Raw genomic sequence first — 14,644 nt, 5'->3', positions numbered from 1 at the left:
ATTAACATTCCAAATAAACTGATATTTATTTTTCTCATATTTTGAATATACAGCTACTTATTTTAAAGAACACAGATAAATACATACTTCCATTTCTGAATCAAATTATGTTTAATTTTAATAACAAATGATATTGAAATTGTTACACAGTTTCTGTAGAGGTTTTACACAAATTTCACTTTAACTTCCAAAACTTTAAAATTATTTTTTTTTCATTATTTATTCTCTGTTCACCAATCTAGTATAAATTTGTGTACAAAAGTATGGAGATTGGTTTTATTTCATAGACCACAAAATTATATTATTTAAAAAGATTTTGTGGGGATAATATTTGCAGATCACACTATAAAAATAAGCAACATTTATGTTTCATTTTAACTGGATGAATGAGAAGTAAACACTGGCGGAATTTTACACTTGGGTTGCTGGGATACCAGTCGTATTGTGATGACACAGCTACTCAGGTTGAGAACCATTGTGATTGCCTAGCAGTTTATCTGTGCAGGCTTGCCAAATCAGCATTTGAACCTGCAGTGCTCAAAATCATGCAGATTATAAAAGTAGCTGTAGAAAAAGTTATTTGAGATGACACATGTTTCTTCAGAAATTCAAGATGTGTCTCATAAAGATGGACCAACTGTTTCAGGTAACTCTGGTAGATCTCTATTGTGTGATCAAACATTCTCTGGGGACTTGGACTTAAGGTCTATGATTGAAGAAAATGCTTTTCAGACTTTGTCTGAAGAATCTTTGATAAAAAGACCATGTTACACACATTGTGTCTCAGAACCAGATGAAGATAATGATTTTCGTTCTCTGAGATTTCCAAGAAAACTCTGGAAAATGGCTAGGAGTGACCAATATCAATCCATCTGGTGGGATGATAATGGATCTTCCATAGTGATTGATGAAGATGTCTTTAAGAAGGTAGTTTTGGAAAGAAAGGCCCCTTTCAGAATATTTAAACTGGAAGTATGAAAAGTTTAGTTAGACAGCTTAACCTTTATGGGTTTAGTAAAGTGAGGCAGAATTTTCAAAGATCTGCTTGTCTAGCTGACTTTCTGCCACAAGGAAAAGAAGTCTCTGTTTTAAGCAAGGTATTCAGAAATTTTAGTAACCACTTGGTAACTTATATATGAAAATTTATGTTGTACATCAGTCTATGGTAATATATATTTAAAGCTAGATTTTGAAAACTGTATAAAATTACCAAGTCTTAAATTCTTTATTTTTTCTAAAAATGAGGACAGTGCCATATGTATTCAAGATTCAGAGAAACTTTGCTTGCAACTATGAATCTTATCAGAAATCTATATAAAGGTATTAAAGCTGCTTGTGAAAAGTGGCATTCACAGTTACTGCAAATGCTAAGTTCTTTAATTTGATGACTATACTACTTATATGTGTATTTTACAAATAAGGAAATTTAAAAAATAGCAATGTTCATATTTTCATGATATTATCTGTGCATTGTAAATGTGAAATCTGATGTTTTATACGTTAGGCTTATTGTAGTCTTGTATTTTGCTTTAAAATATTACTAAAATTTTTCACTTTGATTGTAGCTGCAGATCTACCATAATTCAAATTTTAAACGAGTCTTTCCCCAGGTTTTAATCAGAATAAAAAGAAGAGTTGGGATTAAAAATGCCTCTCTGGTATCTTCATTGCCTTAAGATTTCAATAAGAAGCACTTTATTGCAGGGGGTAATGTGGATACTCATAATTCTGGTTTTGTGGCTGACACTAGTGGAGAAAGTGCATTTTTACCTTTTGCAAAATTAAAAATGCCTCTAATTAGAAAGCCCTCTACTAGCCACATAATTGGTGATAAAACTACCCCGATCAGCGGTGATTTTTCTGGTCCATCAGACCACCAGAACAAATTGCAGTAGATCAGCATGCTATTTTAAATCAGTTGAACATTGTCCACTGGCACACTCAAAGCAGATACACTGAAGCAAATGACCTTATTATGAAGTTCATTAAAACCAAAAATTCTACTTCTCAGAACACCATCTTGTCTCCAATGCAGAGTAATTATTTTGGACTGATGGTGGAGACTTCTGCTTTTCCAAATGGATATCACAACATATCTGCCAAAGAAGGTCGTTTTTCTAAACTTCAACCAGGGAGCAATGCACGGTTTCCAGTGACAATGACAGCTTATACATCAGCTACCTCTCTTTCAAGGCCAACTCATCAGCCAACTTCACTTTATGAACGTCATCCTAATTACAAAGGATCTACCAGAGGACTACCAGTTTATGCAGGATAACAAAGATTAAAATTGATGTTGGCAAATGTTGACAGATATCTGCAATTTTCTTATTTGAACAAGAAGCATAGATGTGTACCTGTATTAACCTTATTTTTTTAAATTAGGTTAAGATTAAATGGGAGACTAAATTAACATTTAAGTTAAAAAGAGATATTTGATTGATATGATCATTTGATGGAAAAATATGGGAGTAAATTTAAATACTTTCTTGTAAGGAGGAAGAGAAAATGGAAGAATTTGGAAAAAGACTAAAACATGGAGAGAGGGAAAATTACTAAGTGGTTTCTTGTTCATCCTGGAAAGTATTAAAAGGGTTTATAGGATAGGCTGGAACAGGAGATAAATGCAGGAACCGGCCCAGGGATCATGGTCTCTATTATGTCATCCCTGGAATCATAAAGGTCACATGATGTAGTCTCAGATGGCACATTCAGCATGTGGTAGAATTTAAGAAGTAATTTTATCTATGGTCTTCTTTGTGCTGTTTTCAAAGCATTAAAATTGGTGCTTTCATTTCCTGCCCTCAAGCGTCTACGTTATATTTTCAAGTCAATACTTTATGTTGCTTTTATATTCAAGGGAAAGACAAGCTTACGTCCTCAGGGTGGCATTTAATGCCTTTCCAACTCTAAGCACACAAACTCATCTTGGTTTAGTCATTTCTTTATAAATCTGGCATCTCACTACCTTGGTATATCTTTATGTTTCACTGTATCTGGAAATATATCCAGGGAAACGATTGTCAACTATGTTAGCTGCAACCTCACCACTTTTACTCCAGCTCATCCTTGGATTTTGGGTGTCCTCCTTTTATCTACTTAGACTTTCCCTGTCTCAGTACAGAAACCACCTCCTCCAGATGTTTTCAGTCTATCCCCCTTTCCTTGTTTAACTTGGATACCAGCACAGTAAGCACAACACATGTCACAGGATGCATTTTTGTATTAAGTGAATGAAAAACACATGTTGACTTTAAGCAATATCTACTTTCCTGAAACAAGAAAACTCTCATGGTTTTCAAACTATTTCGTTATGGTCTACACCGCAAACTAGATCTTTCATAGCCCAAGGACAAGTCAATCAAGACAGTAAGAGGAGTTAGGTACAGGAGACAAAGTAATATTTACTTCTTAATTCATGCCTGCAGAGGCATAAAGCAATTCATTCACATTTGCTGGATTTGTTCCTGTCTCTTCATCACCCACCCACCACAAAACAGCTGAATCTCTTCCCCATACCAATAACTATACTGACTTATTATTAATATACTTCTTAGAATCAGAGCTTTGTCCAGAAGAGACAGTGCCTTTGCAAACATTTAATGTAGGTTTATACACACCAAATAAGTTGTGCCCTTTCTAACCTTCACAAAGTAAGTATCTAAGTGGTAATATCCCCTTGGTTGTGGTTCTCGTATTCAGTAAACAAATTGCAATCTAAATTATGTGGACTAGAAGGAGGTGAGGGTGGTGGAATTAAAAATTTTCCAACTGCAAGAATACCAAATTTCTGCAGATATTAGGAAATATAAAATATTCATGGAAGACTTTGACTATTTCCCACTAATTTTAAATAAAAGGTGAAGCATATTCAGAATGTGAAATGCCCTGAAATGCTGGAAAAATTGTAGGCAAGTTCAGGGATCCTAAGGCCTTTACTCACAATGATGCAGCTAGTGTCATCTGATAAGACTGAAATGGTAACATTGTGTCCGAAAATGTGTCTCCATTTGTGAAGAAAGCCTTTGATAATCTGGAGAATGGGCAAATTGGCCAGGGTAATCTCTAACAACATCCTGTAAATATGACCTTCACCAAGAGAATAAAAGAGCCCACTTGCAGCAGGAGAACTGTGTCTGGAGAGCAGTGGTGTTTCCTACAACAGAAACATCACGGTTTCAAATTTGTCAGCTCAACTCTGATGGTGGCTATGTTGTTGCTTACATTAGCAGTCTGGGGTTCAGATGGGCTGGTTCAGCAGCTAATTTCCAGCTCTCTTATCAGACAGTGGGTCTTAGCGTGATCATCTTAACAAGGTTCTATACTGATAAGTCAAAGGCTACAGTTTACTTTCAAAATTAGAAATTCTAAGGAAGAATATTATTTGTTTGTCCATCTGTAGTTTTCTACCTGAGAAAAGCTAGAATATTGGCCAATGTCAAAAGTTGGCTCGTGCTTTGAAAATTATACTCTGAGCTCTGCCCAATGAATTCTTCCCATTAAATACTACAAATCTCTCTAACACTGTGTGTGTGTGAAGATGGATTGTTAAGCAGTAACTAAGTTTGTCTTAGTTGAGTCATCAGTGAGTTATTCCTCTGCACCTGTCAGAATGTCTGTGAGATAAGAGTTTCATTGAACCACCAGATTTTCTTCAGATTAGGGAGAGGTAGATTATATTTTTCCCTGTATACTAATTGTTACCTGTTCATTGAATCCAGAGCTGATGCTAGGGCCAAGCCACTGAATCCTTGAATTGGACTGAGGCATATACCTTCTGCAGCCCCCAGAGCCCAGCACTGGACTGTGTCTTCTTTTTAATTTAAACTTATGTTTAAGTTTTTTTTTTCTTTTAATTCTCATTGTTGACACAACTTACTTTGGCTTTGAACACCCGTTGACTAATTTATAGGGACTGAATCACTGACTTATTCCCGTTCACCTTGAAATTGCAATAAACTTTTTTCCTTGTACTACCTGGAATACAGTGAGCATGGTCATCATTTTGAAAGCAGTCCTCAGTCCTAGTAATGCAGAAATTTGCACTTCTTGGACCAGCACTTGAGCAAGAATATTTGTTGTGGATCTGAGGGGTTATCCTCACATACCCTAATGCAACCATGAGAAAACACCACATTGTTATCCAAAATCAAGTCTTTGTCAGTATTGCATTCCCATTGCAAAACAGTTAAGAATTGTAGGAGTCCTTAGATTTTACCATGCTGAGATTTTTAGCAACCTAGCATAATCATTTCTTACAGATGCTGTCGGGGAGATGAGACCATTGGTCACAGACATTGAACTTTATCACTCAGAGCAGGAGCAGCCAGTTTTAAATTTGTATCCATTCCCTAATATCAGATGAATACACAGAGTGAAATTTTGATACTTAAAGAAGCAGTGGGCTGTTAACATGAAGAAAGCTTAAAGCATGGTAAAATCCTAATTTTATTAGTATCTTTATGTATAATTTATTTGAATCACTTATTTATTAGTATCTTTACCTAGGATAAGTATATCATGACTCAAGTTTACTTGCTGCAAAACGAATCATGAAAAATGTCATGGGAAATCATGACCTTTGAATTTCCATTTTTACTTCCGCTTTATTGACATATAATTGGCATAAAACATTGTGTAAGTTTAGGTGCACAGGATATTGATTTGATTTATAAGTATTAAGAAATAAATATCATAGCAAGTTTAGGGAGAATTCATTATCTTATATAGATACAATTTTAAAGAAATACAATTTGTCTTTTGGTTGTGATGAGAAATCTTATGGTCTACCCACTTAACAACATTAATATAGAACATAAAGCAGTATTAATTGTAATTTTCATGTTATTGCGGGGCATCCCTAGAACAGGTTTATTTTACGGCTAGAGTTTTTTAGCTTTTGAGTGCATTAATCAATTTCTCCTTTCCCAAATACTGCCTTTGTTAACTACAAATCAAATTGTTTTTTCTATAAGTGTGTTTGTTTGTTTTTGAAGTGCACTTTAATCTATAACTCTGTGTGAGTTTCTCTTACATAACATAATTTTTGCTATTTTTAATACATTTCAAACTGATGAAAAGATAAATCTAGTTTTGATAGTTGCTATTTAAAGATATTTCATAGTTATTGACTATTCCCCACACAGTAAATTTCTTGTCCCTGATATTTTAATTTGCAACTGGAAAAATTTCTCTCTTAATTTTTCTCAACTATTTGTTTTTCTTCACCACATTTCCCTCCTTCATTTGAGCAACCTGTTGCTTTCTATATATATAAATTCTTTTCTGTTTTGTTATGTTCATTTCTTTAAATTCCAAATATGAGTAAAACATTTCTGCATTTGTCCTCCTGTGTCTGACTTCTTTCACCTAACATATTACACTCTTGGTCTACACATTTGTTGCAAATGACAAGAACTTATTCTTTTTATAGCTGAGTAATAACCCATTGTATTTTTATGGGTATGAGTGCATATATATATATATAAGTTTAGTGTGCGTATATATATAAATATAGATAAATCTGCAGTTAATAGTTGGGTAGATATATATACTATAAACACACATTTTCTTTATCCATCATCTATTGAAAAGCAATTAATTTTCTTTTATAGCCTGGCTATTGTAAATAATGCCACAGTGAATATAGGGTTGAATTTATCTTTTCTGATTTGTGTCTTCATTTTCTTGGAATAAGTATCTAGTTATGGAAATGTTGGTTCATATTTTATTTTTAATTTTTAGATAAAACTCCATACTGTTTTCCACAGAAGCAGCACAAATTTAAATTCACTCAAGCAGTGCAGCAGGGTGATTTTTCTTACATCCTCACCAATATTTATATTTGTTACCTTTTTGATCATAGTCTTTCTGACAGGAGTGGCATAATATCTCATTGAGTAATGGTCTTGCTTTTTTCTCATGGTTAGTCATGTTGACCATTTTCATGTGCCTGTTGATTACCTTTCCCCCACTGTATATTCATTTTTTTGTAATGGGCTAAATGACCATAACTGTCTGATTTCACTTTTAGGCATTCTGTTGTGTTCCATTATTCTGTTTGTTTTGTGCCTCTACCATATTCATTACTGTAGATTTGTATTATAATTTAAAATCAGGGACAGTGTTACATCCTCTATGTTCTTTGTCAAAGTTGTTTGTGTTTTAAGTTTGTTCATTATCTTTTCTTTTGTTTTTCTTTGTGACTTCAACTCTTTTGTGTTTACATGTAAATGTAATAATTATTTTTTATGTGTCTGAAAATGCCATTTTTATTTTGAAAAGCACTGAATTTAATTTGTGTATTTTCTTGGCTAGTACTGTCATTTAAACAATATTTTTCTTCTAATCTATGAGCGCAGTATATCCTTTCATCTGTTTTCATTATCTTCAATTTCTGTTATAAATATTTTATAGTTTTCTGAGTACAGGTTTTTTAACCTCCTTGGTTGTACACATTTCTTGAGTTTTTTTTTGTAATGCAACTGTAAATGAGACAGTTCCCTCACTTTCTGTATCTGTTAGCTTGTTGTTAGTGTGTAGAAATGCAAGATTTCTGTATGTTAATTTTACATTCTGAAATTTTACCAAATGCATTAAAAAGCACTCATAGCATTGTGGTGCCTTTTTAGGATTTCTGTTTAAGTATTTCATCTGCAAGCAGACTCTTGTACTCCTTTTCAGAAATACCTATATTTTATTTACTTTTATTTTGGATAGCTATGGCTAGAATTTCCAATAATATACTGAATAACAGTGGCAAGTGTGAACATTCTTGACTTCTTCCTGCTCTAACAGCAGATGCTTTCAGCTTTTAATCAGTGAGTGTCATGATAGCTGAGTTCTTGTCATATGCAACCTTAAATGTGTTGAGGTATGTTTCCTCATATCCATTTTGAGGAGAAATATAATCATAAAAAGATACTGAATTTGTCAAAATATTTTATGACACTTTTGAGGTTACCATATAATTTTTATTTTTCAATTTGTTAGTTTGGTGTATCATATTGATAAATTTCTGGGTGATGAAACACTTTTGCATCCCTGGGATAAAAGGGACTTAATCATACTGTATAAGCCCTTTAATGTTTTGTTTGCTTTGCTAATATTTATTGATCATTTTTGCATGTATGCTTCTCAGTTGTATTTAAACTGTAATTTTATGAAATATTTGTTCCTGTTTTAATAATAGTGTTATACAGAAAGGTGGGGTAGGAAGCCTTCTTTCCTTTGCAAATTTTTGGAATTCTCTGAGAAGTATAGGTGATAGCTCTTCTCTATATGTTTGGCAGAAATCACCTGTGAAACTGTCAAGGCCTGGAATTTTGTTTCTTGGGAGATTTTTTTTAATTACTTATTCAATTTCATTAGTGATAATCAGTTAATATTTTCTATTTCTCATTCCATTCTGGATATAAGTTCTTTCTAGGAAATTGTCCATTTCTTCGAGGGATTCCATTTTAATTGGCATATAGTTTGTTGTATCATCTTATGATGCTTTCTGTTATTTTGACATAAGCTGTAACTTCTCATTTATTTTGCAGCATTTTAACCTGCACTCTCTTTTTTGCTCATGAGTCTCATTAAATTTTATCAGTTTTATTTATCTTTCAAAGGCCACTACGTAGTTTCTTTAGATATTTCTACTTTTAATCTTTATTTTATGTATTTATGTTCTGATCTTTCAGCTATCTTTCTTTCTACTAACAAGTTTGTTTATTATTTTGCTACATCCTTTGTAAGATTATGTTATAAGAGAGAGATATTTCTTATTTGTATAAGTGGCATTGTTTTGCTCTAAGCATCCCTATTAATACTGCTTTGGCTATATCACATGAACTTTGTTTTTGTTGTTATATTTCTTTTTGTATTTTTTCTTTGATTTATGCAGCAATCCATTGGTTGTTTAATGTTGTATGATTTATCCTCCATACTTTACAATTTTTCTCATGTTTTTCTTTTTAGTAAATTTCTGTTCTCACAGAATCCATATGTTTCTTCACAAAACAAGGAGAATAATAATAAAATTTACACTAAATTCTGAAAGGCACAAATTTTCAAAAATTATCCTTGAAAAATTAACAATGCTGTGAGTATTATCCTCCCTGACTTTAGAACATACTACAAAGCTACAGTAATCAAAACATCAAAATATATCACCAATAGAGTCACATAAACAATGGAAGAAAATAAAGGGTCCAAAAATAAACACACACACATATGGTCAATTAGTCTATAATGAAGGTGACAAGGGTATACAATGGAAAAAAGGCAGTCTCTTCAATAAGTAGTTTTGGGAAAACTGGAAATTACATGTAAAAGTTAGATGTAAGAGCAATTCCTTCCATAGAATAAAAAATAAAATAGAAATGGATTAATTTCCTAAATGTAAAACCTGAAACTATACAATCTCTGAAGAAGAACAAGAGCAGAAGTGCCTTTGTGATAAATCTTTGCAATATGTATTTTTATTTGTCTACTAAGCAACAAAAAAAGGAAAACTAACAATAACTGTTTTTAATTATACTGAGGAAAAAATAGATGTAATATATGATACAGTGATTCCACTTCTTGTATAATTGTGAAATGCAAAATCTTTTGCAGAGCAAAGGAAATCTTCAGCAGGACTTATGACAACACATAGAATAGAAGGAATAGTTTCAGACTATGAAACCAACAAGGTGTTAATATCCATAATGTATATATAGCATATTAAACTCATTATTTAAAAAACAAAGACCACAACTTAAAAACAGTTGTAGGATCTTCATGGAAACTTTTCAAAAACATACATGTGGATGATTTTCACGACATAAAAAGAAACATAACGTTGCTATTCATTAGGAAACCATAAATCAATACCAGAATGAAATATAATGTCACAGCAACCAAAATGGCTATTAAAAAAAGTCTTCAAATGACAAACATTAGTATGAATGTCAATAAAAGGGAACCCAGGTACACTGTTGGTGGAAATATAAATTGATGCCTCCACTATTATAAAAGTGTGGACAGTGCTAAGAAAACTAGAAATAGAAACATTATATGTAGCCACAATTCCAGTTTTTGTTATAAATCTGAAAAAAATGTAAACATTAACTTTAAAGGCTATATTACCCCCAAAGTTCTTAACATCATCATTTATAATAGCCAAGGATAGAAGCACAAATCAACTGCCCATCAACAGATGATTGGCTGAAGTAGATGTGAGATATAGATAACATAATAAATACTTAGTCATTGTCATATCAAAAAATAAAATTCTGCCATTTGGAACAATGTGACTGGAGCCAGATAGTGTTGCACATAGCAAAATAAGTCATACAGAGAAAAACACTCTATGTTACCACTTTCGTGAGGAAACTAAAGATATAAGAGAAATAATCATAAAAAAAATAGAAACAGACACACATATATATGTGTAGTGTACCAAGTAGTGGTTTCCACTGGGGACAGGGAAGGAGGATGTGGAAGACAGAAATATGCAAGGTACTAGTTATAAACTAGAGAACCAACAGGGCTATATTTACAGCACAGAGAAATATTTTAATAATTTAAATGATTTTAAAGAGATTATAGGCATATATTATACTAAAATGTGCATGCATGTGGGAAAAAATTGAAGAAAAATCCCAGGAATAACAAAATATTTTGTAGTACTCTGATATTAAGGGAGGTGATTTGTTCACTTTCTTTACTGTTCTCATAATGTCCTTATTAGAATTTAAGGTTTTAAACGTTAAAGTATATTCTTTGAAAAGAGTGACATGTTTCAAGTATTTCTGTCTCTCCCCTTTAATCTACACTCAGTGAAACGATCACATCTCAAGAAAAATAACTACAACACAAAACAATACTCCAGAACACATGTGTACAGCTGACGTTTGGTGGGCTAAAACACATAAAGGTGGCTGAACTGAGGGAACAGCAGAGTTTGTGCCTGCGACCATGGACAACTTACTAGGGTATCTGAGCCCAGAGTTTCAGAGTTCCCAGTAGAAACAGGGCCTCATTGTTTCACACAGCATCAGCCTCCAACTGCACCAGTACTAATGGTTACAGGTAACTTGGAGGGAGCCAAATTGGAGACAGAATTTCCAACCTTTTGACACTCAGACATTCATGACACTCTCCCTACTTCCCATTCACAGTGGTGGAGACAATGTACCTTACAACATTCTACATGGCAAAGGCAGTTGCCTGATTCCAAATACCCACCTGTCTTTACACCTTTCCTCAATGTGCGCACTGATTCTTAAGGGATATCAGATAAAAGGAAGGGTTCACCGGCCAAGTGACAAAAGTGTCATTAACTACCAAAGAAGTGAAAGAAGTGACAATGTAAGCAATCTTTTATCCAGACAGTAGCGACTGGAATGTGCCATTTTGAAATATTTTCAGAGGTAGCTAAGATAAGCAAAACCAAATATTGTGCAATATTGCAAACTACCAGAAAACAAAAGCAAGGACTCCAAAACCCAATCTGTTTTTTAGTGTCATCAGAGCAATAATTTACCAGGTCCATGATCAATCACAGTAACATTATAGGGCACACACACACACAGATACACACACACAGACACTGACACAGACAAAGACACACATGCATAGGCAAATGCACACACACATACACACACACACTCAAACATCAACACTGCAGCAAACAAATTTAAAGTCATGGAATATTGTCGTATAACTAATAGAGAATCCGAAGAGATGCCATACAAAAACTGAATATAAAAAACAAAACTCAGAAAGCAGTTTAGTGAGCTCAGGAGTAAAATAAATGTTGATAAGGTATACATTACCTAAGGGACCGAAACTATGAAACAACCAAACATTATTAGAGGACCAGATGAACTTAATAAGTGATATGAAGAATGCAACAGTAAGCATTGGAAGAAGACTGCCTTGTGGAAGAGATATTAGCAAAGTCACCAATACAAAACAAGAAATGATAGGAGAGGGCAGAGATTCAAGATATTAAAATGTGAGGAATTTCTACTATAGCCATCAGACTTCTTCAGGAAGTGCACATTAGAGTGAAATCCTGGGGGGAGAAGAAAGTTAGAAGGCAGCTGATGGTATATTTAAAGTTGTTATAGTTGATAACTTTCTGAACCTGGGTAAGGAACTGATATACAATTCCGTGAGCCAACAAAACACCAATAACTTTAAGACAATGAGACCTTCTTCAAGATACGTCATATGCAAATTGGCAAGTTAATGACAGAGTAAAATTTTAAAATCAGCCAAGAAAAGTTATGTTAATCTACATAGAAACCCCCATCAGGCTATCAGCAGATTGCTGAGCAGAAAACATACGCCGAGGGTAATTAAAAAGACATTTTCAAACTACTGAAATAAGAAATCTCCCACCCAAGTACACTCTAACTTGCACAGTTATCACTTATATGTAAAGTGAAAATAAAGACTTTATCAGACAAAGAAACATGAATGAGATGTAAAAAACAAAACCGAGACACCTTACAAGACGTTCAGTAAAGAGCTATTCTAAGAAAAATAAAATGCAAATATATGCATAATATTGAACAAAATACTAAGCAGAGACCATGAGAAAGTTGCAACAGTTTCTTTCGGTGTGTTTTTAAATGCTTCTATTTTATATGATATAAAGAGAGAAAAATAGTAATTCACTTGCAATAAATATAGGTACATCAATCTGGTAACATGTTCACAACAGAAATAGAAATAATTTGAGTCAGTATTCATAAAAGGTAAAGAGTAAAATTGAAACAATATTAAAGGAAGATGCTATCAGCAGAAAAAGGACTAAATTATACATGAGATGTTTTATTTTTAATTGAAGTACAGTAGATGTACTATATTGTGTAGTTTCAGATGTACAGCATAGTGACTCCAACCACTTTTTAGATTAGATTGCATTATAAATTATTACAATAATTGTAACATACAATTATTTTAAGTTATTGCTTGTAATTCCCTGATCTATACAGATTATCCTTGATGCTTATCTCCTTTTTGTATACTACTTTTTATCTGTCAGTGTCCTACCATTAAATTGTCTTTCCCTTCTCCTTTGGTAAACATAAATTATTTCCCATATCTTTCAGTCTCCTTCAGTCTTGTCTAACTAATCTCTCTATCCCTCTACCCTCTAACTATCTATCTATCTATCTATCTATCTATCTATCTATCTAACTGTGTATCTATCTGTCTATCTATCATGTGTCTATTTATCTATCCCTCTATGTATCTACTTATCTGTCATCTATCAACAGATAGCTATATATAGATGTACACATATATTTGGTATTCTTTAGATTCCACATATTGATCATATTATATAGTTTTGTCTTTGTCTAAGTTACTTCACTAAACACAATATTTACTAGGTCCATTCATGATGCTGAAATAGCCATGTGTTATACTTTTTCATGGCTAATAATATTCCATTGCATATTTCTAGAATCATCATTTCTTCTTAAGTCCATAGTCTACAGTGCACACTTGGATTACTTCCCTGTCTTGCATATTATAAACAGTGCAGTTGTGAAGATTGGTTTTACTCAATTTAGGGTTTCTTCTCCAGATATTTCCTAGGAGAGGTGTTACTGTTTCATATGGTAGTTCTGTTTTAGGTGTTAAAAAAATCTGAATATTGTTTTCCAAAGGAGTTCTACCAATTTACATTCCTACCAAGAGTATACAAGTGATTTGTTTCTTCCAAATCATCTCCAACAGTTTCTATTTTTTGACATTTTGATAATAGCCATTTGACCAGTGTGAAGTGATACCTCATTGTGGTTTTGACCTGCTATTAACTAATAATTAGTAATGTTGAGCAATTTTATCACTAGCATGTTACTCATCTGTAGGTTTTCTTTGGAAAAATCTTAACTCAAGTACTCTGCTCTTTTTTTGATTGCGTTTTTGTTTTTCACATTAAGTTGTGTAATCTAAATCCATGTTACATCTATTAACTTGCATCTATTATCCCCTGATCACTTGCATTATTTGCAAATATGTTCTCCAATTACACAGGCAGTGTTCTCATTTCATTCAAATTGTCCTTAGCTGTGCAGAAGTTTTCAAGTTTATTTAGGTCTCACTTGCTTTTTTTTGCTTTTATTTCTTTTGCCTTAGGAGACTGATACAAGAAAATATTCCTATGATATATATCCAATAGTGTATCACCTATATCCCCTTCTAGAAGTTATACAGTATCAGGTCTTACATTTAGGTCCTTAATACACTTGGAGTTTATTTTTGTATACGATGTCAGGGAATGCTCTCATTTCACTGTTTTACATGTAGATGTCCAGCTTTCCAAACACCATCCATTGACAAGACTGTCTTTCCTCCATTGTGTAGTCTTGCCTCATTTATCATTGATTCAGTGCTCATAGGTGTGTGGAATTATTTCTAGGCTCTCTATCTGATTTTATTGATTATATCTCTGTGCCAATGCCATGCTGATTTTATTACTGTAGCTTTGTACTATAGTAAGGACTCTGGGAGGTTTATTCCTCCAGATTTGTTGTCTTTACTCAAGATCATTTTGACAATTTTTAATGGCTTCATGTAAAACTTAGAGTTATTTATTTTCTGGTTCTGTGGGAAATACTACAGCTTCATAACAGGAATTGCACTAAATCTGTAG

General features: G+C 33.1%; 1 long non-coding RNA gene across 1 annotated transcript; it reads left to right on the top strand.

Moving 5' to 3' along the window:
* Positions 1-451: 451 nt before the first annotated feature.
* On the top strand, positions 452-2,308 carry LOC140695247 (uncharacterized). Its single transcript, XR_012070939.1, has 2 exons — positions 452-646; positions 2,036-2,308. It is a non-coding gene; the product is annotated as an uncharacterized lncRNA (long non-coding RNA).
* The last annotated feature ends 12,336 nt before the right edge of the window (positions 2,309-14,644 follow it).

Source organism: Vicugna pacos, unplaced genomic scaffold (assembly GCF_048564905.1).
Source record: "Vicugna pacos unplaced genomic scaffold, VicPac4 scaffold_192, whole genome shotgun sequence".
Taxonomy (NCBI): Eukaryota; Metazoa; Chordata; class Mammalia; order Artiodactyla; family Camelidae; genus Vicugna; species Vicugna pacos.
The sequence above is the reverse complement of the archived record's forward strand: the minus strand, read 5'-3'. Positions and strand labels throughout refer to the sequence as shown.